Source organism: Haplochromis burtoni, unplaced genomic scaffold (genome assembly GCF_018398535.1).
Source record: "Haplochromis burtoni strain Fernald_Lab_line unplaced genomic scaffold, NCSU_Asbu1 Contig_308, whole genome shotgun sequence".
In the NCBI taxonomy this organism is placed as follows: Eukaryota; Metazoa; Chordata; class Actinopteri; order Cichliformes; family Cichlidae; genus Haplochromis; species Haplochromis burtoni.
In genome coordinates, this window is record NW_024582669.1 from 70,453 (window position 1) to 79,488 (window position 9,036).

Below are 9,036 nucleotides of genomic sequence, written 5' to 3' on the forward strand. Positions count from 1 at the left end.
TTTTGGCATTGGCGTACATAAGGTAAGCTTTAGGTATGAATTTAGCATTTTATCCATGAAAATTGTCCGCGCAATCCTGTAATTACTGATCTTTATTCCAGTGTTATGAACATATGTCAGCACTAAGTTTGAGGTCCATATCTTCTGCCTAATTTACCGCCTCCTGCATCATCCTATGCTCATGCTCAGCCTGCAAGCCTTCTCAGGATCTGCTTTCATGTCACCCGTTTAATCCTCAACTCCCCTGTTTCCTGTTAACAAGGTACTAGTTAGGTACTAGTGCTGCTACCTGCATCTTCATAGACACTTATCCTAAATACCAAGATGTCTTTTTGTGAAAAGAACTCAAAAATAAAAATAAAACGTATTATGAGGTAAACAAAAGTATATAGTTCATTATATGTACACTTGTTTACTGCCTTAACATATGGTAGAGTTTACAGGCTGAAATGTTAGACTTTTAAAGCAAGTAGTCACATGTATTCAAGCATATTGGTTTCAGAATCTGTGCAATTCTTTTGAACCTATTTTAATGGAAACATGTCAAATAACAAAATTTGCAGTGGTAGCCTGAGACTCACATATTCCCCACCAGCTGTCCTCTGAAATTAGTGAGCCTGATTCCCTCTCCCATTTCTGCTTAATGTACAACGTAGAGTGATTTTTAGAGGCTTGTATACTACCGTATATTTTTGAGACCATCTTTTTAGAGTCCTTTCTCTTGTATGCCTCTTGGAAGATATGAATTAGGTCGTATTCGTTTTCATCTCTGATTAGTAACGTCTTGTTGTAATAGTCTCTAACCTGCAAGTATCTAACGAAGTCCTGCTTTGCCAGTCCATGTGTGTCTGAGATGGTTTCATAGCTTTGGAATCCCCCATTTGTTGCTAGTGAACAAAAAGAAGTAATTCCTCTCAGAGTCCACTGTTTAAAGGTCCCATCCAGCCTGGCAGGCACAAACTCCGGGTCATAAGCTATCCAATTCAAGGTCCTAACCTGTTTTTCTATTTGTAGTTTCCCCACTACCCTGAACCATAGTTTCAGGGTGAACCGGGTCAAATGGTTCAAATCTTCGTAAAATTTTTCAGCTTGGTTCTTATTTCCTAAAAGTGACTGTAGTGGGAAGTCTAATTGTGTAATTTCCATATTTTTCCACTTAGCTTCATAGTTTGGGGAGCACCAGTTTACCAGGGGCTTCAGTTGTGCGGCGTAGTAGTAATCTTGTAAGCACGGCAAAGCTCTCCCTCCCTTCTCTTTTTTCAGTTGCAGCGTTTTGTACTGGACCCTCGGTCGTCTGCCGTTCCAGATGAACCGTGAGATCCATCTGTCCCACTCGTCAAATTGTTTTTGGGGTATCTCCAGGGGTAGTGACTGGAAGAGATAGAGAATTCGAGGCAGAACGTTCATTTTAATTATTTCTATTCCATTACTCATATCCAATGGGAGGAGAGACCACCGAGTTAGGTCAGATTTGATCTCTTTGTTGAGGGGGCAATAATTAATTTCATAGAGTCTAGACATGTCTTTCGTTAGGTTTACTCCCAAGTATTTTATTGTGGGAGAGTCCCATTTGAAGTTAAATTTCTTTACAGTTTCCGGTCGAGGTGTATAATTGAACGTAAGGGATTGAGTTTTTTGAATATTTAGTTTATAGCCAGAGTAGTGATTATAGGCTTTTAGTAAGGTCATCAATTGGAACAAACTAGATTCAGGATTTGTAATAAAAAGAAGAACATCATCTGCGAACATACAAGTCTTGTGTTCTTCACCCCTGATCATTATTCCTTGCATTTCAGAGTTTTCTCTAATAGCCTGAGCCAGAGGCTCAATGTACAAGGCAAACAGGGACGGGCTCAAGGGAGAGAGATGAAACGGCGTTCTGTTCCGACAAACGCCGCTTTTTCCGCCACTCGGATGGCGCCCTGAACGCACCATCCGAGTGACGTAAAAAGCGGCGTTCAAAGACAGACGGAAACGCCGTTTTTATGCATCTTTGAACGGCGTTTTTTACGGCGTTCTCTGCCAGCTGTAACGGCGTTTAAAACGGCGTTTTATTGAAATTATGCAGGGCACTCCCCATGGTTCCCTCATCCAATTACTTTCAACTCATTTCACCCAATCAAAGAAGAGGAAGTGCAGACCACACTAATGCATCACCGATTCACCTTGCTGCTAAGTGATTGCCTATTCAGTACCAGTGCTTGTCACAGTATTCACTTGTATTATAATCCCACTATGCATTTTGATGTGTTTAAGGCATGATCGAGCAAACAAACGACAGAATACTTTTTCTGAAACCTTAACTGTGTTACCTGTTATGGCAGCTAACAGGTAATGAGCCTCTCTTTCTTATTTTCCTCTTTACTTTTCTTAACCTTTAACTTATGTCTTAGCAATCAGATCCTGCCATCTTGCATTACCGCTTCGTGCTAGTTATGTTGACTTTTCTCTTCTTTTGTCTCCACTTTTTTCACCCGTGTTTGGACACTCGGCGCATGGCTCCTTTGTTTACATTAGGGATCAGCTGTTAGCGCTGCGCCCTGCAGCTGCGCTACCGGCAGACAGACCCTACATCCCCAGTGAGGGAAGAAACGGGGGTGATGTCTCCCGAGGACACCTCACACACCATCTCTCCTTCCTGTAATCACTTTAAATGTGAGATCGCTCCCTGATATGATTGAGGAGCTAATGACGCTAACCCGGTCACAGTGGCAGTATCCCGGCACTGCCCGGTACTCCCTCTGTGAGTAGGCTGCCCGGCTTCCAGCTGCTGCGGGCGGACAAGACGAGAGACAGCGGTGAGAGGAAAGGAGGGGGGCTGGCAGTGTTTGTTAAAGACGGTTGTGGTATCTCTGGGCACATCGCTGTGAAAGAACAACTCTGCAACACAGACATTGCGCTATTAGCCGTTAGCATCCGTGGAGGCAGCCTGTGACTCTCTGTGGTCCGCAGACTGCAAACGCAATCTCCGAGAGCTCTTCTTCTAATATCAGGGGACTTTAATCATGTCTCGCTGGACTCCACACTGCCCACCTTCACCCAGTATGTGACCTGCCCCACCGTAGGCAATAAAACATTGTACTTAATGTATGCCAATGAAAAAGTGGCATACAGTTCATCACCTCCCCCTGCCCAGGGAAGATCCGATCGTAACCGAGTGCGTCTTGTCCCTGTGTGCAGCCCTTACTGTGCAGGGAGCCACTAATCACCCACGCAGTGCAGAGATGGTCCGCGGAGGGCATATAAATAAATAATAAAAGCAAGTAAATGACAGTATGCTCTTTCTGAAACAAACGGAGACCTTAACTTTTATCAAAATACCGTTTTACTCAGTTTAAAGTAATACCACTGTATAATAGCCTTCAAATTTAATAATGTTAACAGTATCTCAGGAATATTTTAAAGACTTTACACTTGGGGACATTACTCTGAAATTGTTGCACAATTTGTTAATGGAGTTTTTTGCAGATTGATCAACCTCTGCCCACATTTCTTCCAAAGCAACTCTGCTTCTCTAAGATGCTCTTTTAATATCTAATCATGTAGCTGACCTGTTACTCTTAAAATATCCCTGCAGCTGTTTCTTTTTAGAACCACTTTTTTCCAGCCTTCTCTTGCCCCATCCCAACTGTTTTGAAACATTTTGCTGCCATCAAATTAAAATGGACTTATTTTTAACGACGTAGTCTCTGTGTAAACATTTGACATGTTTTCTATGTTCTACTGTGAATAAACTTTGCCTTTGACATTTGCAAATCACTGCTTGCTCTTTTTTTTTATTCACATTTTACACCGGAGTCCAGTATTTTCAGAACTATGTTTGTACAAAGCGTAATCTGTACAAAGCAAAACATAATCTGCTCGCTAATGTTAACATTTTTCTCTGCTGTGAACTGTCACAACATCACACACGCTAAACCATTTTATACCTACTACACTATACTGAGCCACTTCAAGACCTACTATCGTTTTTTAATTATTTACTATCAATGCTTTATAGTTGTATTTATCAATATCAACAGCTGTAACTTTTAGATTATTCAAGTTGACTTTATCGAGATTGTTTCAGTTGTAAACTTTCAACTTCACAACTTCCATCTTACACACTTTAAAAATCACTCAACATTTTTATTGTCAGTGTCACACAGCTCGTTCTTATATCTCCACTTGTAGCTCTCTTCACGACAACACAGACACAGGTCGGTTCTTTGAAACGGGCGTTTATTACTTGGGCCTTCTCTCCTCAGCTTCACCATCACCAGTATGCCAATACGCCGTGAGAACTGGTCACGAGCGAACAGTACAAACCAATTAGCAACTTTACAGTACACATATTAAGTCCAAACACAAATAACAACATTTCTCAAATGACAAATACCTCGTTGGCTGCTTGTCCTGAAAAGAGGTCCTTAAGTCCTTGTGTTGCTTTTTCTTTTAGTAAACTTTTAACTTAAAATCGCTTCATGAGAGACATCTGCTCCCTCGCAGTCCATGCAAAGTCTCGTGTACTCTCGTTAAGGGTATTCTCACGAGACACTAGCTCTTACACTTTACACATGTACATTTCAAATAAAGTCATTTCAACACAAACTATATATATTCATGATATTATGTAACTTATTATAAATCAGTCATCTACATCATGAAATCCACACAGAACATTTTAACAGCATTTACACCACTACTCAATGGTACATAGTAAACACGTATCATAACTTTTCACATTATATGTATCCAGTCACCTAGATATTTTGAAGTCTTTCCACTTGCTGCTATTATGTTTCAGTCATTAATTGAACTGTCTCAGTGATATGTGGAGTCCAGAAAGTATATTAAGCCAGTGATGAGCTCAATACCATGACTCCCTCTGGTGCCACTTAGTGGATTAAACAGTTCTACCACTTGCTCCATCACCATTCCGTCCAGAGTAAATTCAATGTCTGGCACAGTAATCCTCTCAGGCCAGTCGACCAGCAATCCCAGCTCATCTGTACCATGAGCAGCAGCACCACCACCAGAATCTGCACCTGAGCCCTGAGCAGCAGTCGTCTCACTCTCAGTGGCTGTCACACCACCATCAGCTGTCCCACCAATAGTCCCATCAGCAGCAGCTGCTCTGGTCTGAAAGATGTCCTGCATGGCAGTTGAGGCTCGGCCCTGTTGCTGGAGGCTGCCTCGGACAAAAATCTGTAATGGGCTCAAGTGTCTCTCTGTCCGCAAGCCATGATTGTTCCACTGTTGAGTGAAGTCTTTCAAATCTCTGTTGATCCTTGGGAGATAGATGTAATGGAGAGCCCAAAGGTGCATTTCATTGTCAATGTCAATGATGCCTTCCTCCTCCAGGTGGTGAAATAAATCACAGTACACATTGGTCATTCCTCGCCACAGATCACCCCAGAGCCTCTCAATTCTCTGATTATGGGTACTCCTTCCTCTTAGGGCACTTCCACGATCAAAGCCTCTGAAAATGTTCATCATCAGGCAGACAGCATTGTTTTCCCCTCCTCTGTCTGTCCGGACCCTCGAGGGTACACCATAGGATACCATAGGATACACCATAGGAAAAAAAATACATACAAGTATGTTTTACACTTTTAACATATTACACAAGTCAGATTTTTGCTGTTATTTGACATGTTTCCATTAAAATAGGTTCAAAAGAATTGCACAGATTGCATGTGGAAACAGGTGACTCATTGAAGCGCTGATTGCAGTGCTGACATTAAATAGTACATGCTGTGCACGCCAAGCACTGTGGTGTCAGAAGTGTCCCAGAGTGCCCGATGTGTTTGCATCTGTGTCTGAAATCCTTTGTGCCTTCTCTCACATGATGATAATAAACCAAATGCATTGATCATTTGAAACTTAAAAAAAAAATACATACAAGTATGTTTTATTATTTTTGCTGAGTGGAAAAAGACCTAAAATCTACCAAACAACCGGAAAGTATATAAACTGGGAACACAAGTGCTATATAAAAGTGGTAACTAACCAACTGCTCTAAAACTAAGCTAACTGACATAGTAAATTTGAAAACAGTTAAAAAAAAACATCCCCATTCATAGATTCCATGTCACAATCTCAATGGCTTACAGAGTGATGATGTCACAAACGTCTTAGAATCTTTGATCCTTCTTTTTCTATAAATAGAAGTGAGAATCAGCAGTTATCAGTCAGTTTGTTGACAGCAGTTGAAGCCAGCAGCAGTTCGCAAACGTTCCAACGTTCAAGCAGAGATACATTTGGTCATGCCTGCAAGAACCAAGTTTAAGAGTAAACCGTTTGAGCAGACCTTTCACCTTTTCACACTTTGAAGAAGAAAGAAGAACCACCTATTTTATTTCATTATATTTTGAGGTGAAATCTGCTTTACTCTTCTAACTTTCAGTGTTAATCACTTTGATAGCATCAGAGATGTCTTTCGGAAATGTCCAGGACAAGTTAGTCCCCGGTGGCTGGCTCTCCTCCAACTACCGAATTATAAGTGTTGTCGGAGAAGGGACATATGGCAGAGTTGCCAAATGTGTCCAAATGGCTAACAAAAAGATTGTAGCCATTAAAATGATAAAGGATCAGGACCAAAAAGACCTGTTTAAAAACCAAGAGCTGGCTGCCCTGCAAAAACTTAAAGCCTGTAACTCCAGCAAGTACAATATAGTCGAATGGTACCAGGCTTTTACAGTCCGTGGACATCTGTGCCTTGAATTTGAATTCCTCGAAAAAAGTCTTCTTGACTTATTGCAAGAAAGATATTGCAATCCGCTCAGTTTAAAGGCTATTCGCCCCATCGTCATACAGATAGCTTTAGCTCTTAGCCACCTCAAGTCGATTGGAACAATCCATGCAGACTTGAAATTAGAGAACGTAATGCTGGTGAATAATCCCCAAGAGCCATACCGAGTTAAACTAATTGACTTCGGTCTGGCCTGTGAGACCTCAGCTGCCAAGGTGGGCTCATACATCCAGACACGTCCGTACCGGTCTCCGGAGATTATTCTGGGGCTTCCATTTACAGAAGCCATAGACATATGGTCTCTGGGCTGCATGGCAGTGTCTCTATACACTGGTTACTTGCTGTACCCGGGATACAGTGAACATGCCATACTAAAATACATAACGGAGACTCAAGGAGAACTCCCAGAGCAAATGTTAAACTGTGGGCAAAAGACTGCAAAGTATTTCTGCAGGGAGTTCAATTCCGACAACATCTACCACTGGAAACTCAAGACAACTGAACAATATTTCCAGGAGTTTGGGATTGAGTTTGTTGACAAAAGAGTTAAAAAATTGAAGTCTCTGGATGAACTCTTATATACCGAGATCATTGAAGATGAGGATTATGCAGATGCAACTGCAAAAAGGTGTGATATCCTGATGTTTGTAGAAATGGTAAAGCACTTGCTTCACCTCAATCCCCAAAAACGAATGACACCCAATCAGGTCCTTGAGCATGCCTTTTCAAAACTGAGCCACCTTGCATGGATACGCCAGAGTAGCTCCTATGTTGAGTCCTGCTATGAGCACATAAACTACTTAAGGACAAAGAAGAAAGAGACGCCAGGACAGAGTCTCCATACCAGCAGGACAGAGTCTGCACACAAGCCCACCTCTGACACCAGACAATCTGCTCAAAGGAACTTCCCTCCCTCTGCAGCAGAGAGAAAAACACTAGTGATCCCCCACAGCCAAAATGGTTCTCCCCATTCAACTCAGAGGAACAGCCACAATTTAGTCAGGTCCAGTCAGAGTGAAAATTCTGAGACAATTCCAAAGAAAGCACAGTGTAAAAGAAAGCATCTGCAGGAAAATGAAAAGGATACGAGTGACCCAGATCTTAAAAGAAAAAAGACTAATTGGAAAGATGTGCGCAGAGAAACACTGTACCAACATGAAAGGTCAGATCATGACCAGCAGAAATGCCACGATTCTATGGCTCCATCCTGCCCAACCACTAGCTACAGGACACAAAATTCCATCTTGCCAATTAAGAGGAAGCCAGATGAAAACATCTTTGCGACATCAAATAAGAGGGCCAGAACCAACTGCGAAAACGGCAAGAGCCAAACCTTTAACACAGCTGGACCGAGGACCACCGCTAGAGAATCATTTTTTGAAATAAAAACTGCAAGAGCATCATAAAAGCCATTTCCAGGCTGAAGGCGAATAAGGCACCAGGCACAGACGGTTATCCGTCCGAATGGTATAAAGCATTTAGGACACAACTAACACCAGTGCTGCTTAATTGCTTTAATCATACACTAAGAACAGGAGTAGCCCCACAATCTTGGAGAGAAGCAGTTATCTCAATTATCCCAAAAGACGGCAAAGATAAAAAAGAATGCAGCTCGTATAGGCCAATCTCTATCCTTAACGTGGACTATAAATTATTTGCTTCAATATTAGCTAAGAGACTGGATCAATTATCCCAGAGCTGATAGACCTAGATCAGACAGGCTTTGTCTCAAATAGACAGACCTCTCTGCATTGAATCATATCTGTTATTAACCTCTGTCTCTCTTCCACAGCATGTCTTTTATCCTGTCTTCCTTCTCTCACCCCAACCGGTCGCAGCAGATGGCCCCGCCCCTCCCTGAGCCTGGTTCTGCCGGAGGTTTCTTCCTGTTAAAAGGGAGTTTTTCCTTCCCACTGTTGCCAAAGTGCTTGCTCATAGGGGGTCATATGATTGTTGGGTTTTTTTCTCTGTATCTATGAAGCGCCTTGAGGCGACTTATGTTGTGATTTGGCGCTATATAAATAAAATTGAATTGAAATGAATTGAACCTGAGGAGAACGCTACAAGTGATGGATCATATAACATCAGGAAATATTAGTGCAATGTTGGTCAGCCTAGACGCCGAAAAGGCATTCGACTCGGTGGGTTGGGAATATCTATTTAGGGTACTAGCAAGATTCGGATTCAAAGATGGCTTCATTAAATGTATCGAAGCACTGTATCACTCCCCAACAGCCAGGATCAGGATTAATGGGCACCTGTCTCAAAATATTGCTTTGAAGCGAGGGACACGCCAGGGCTGT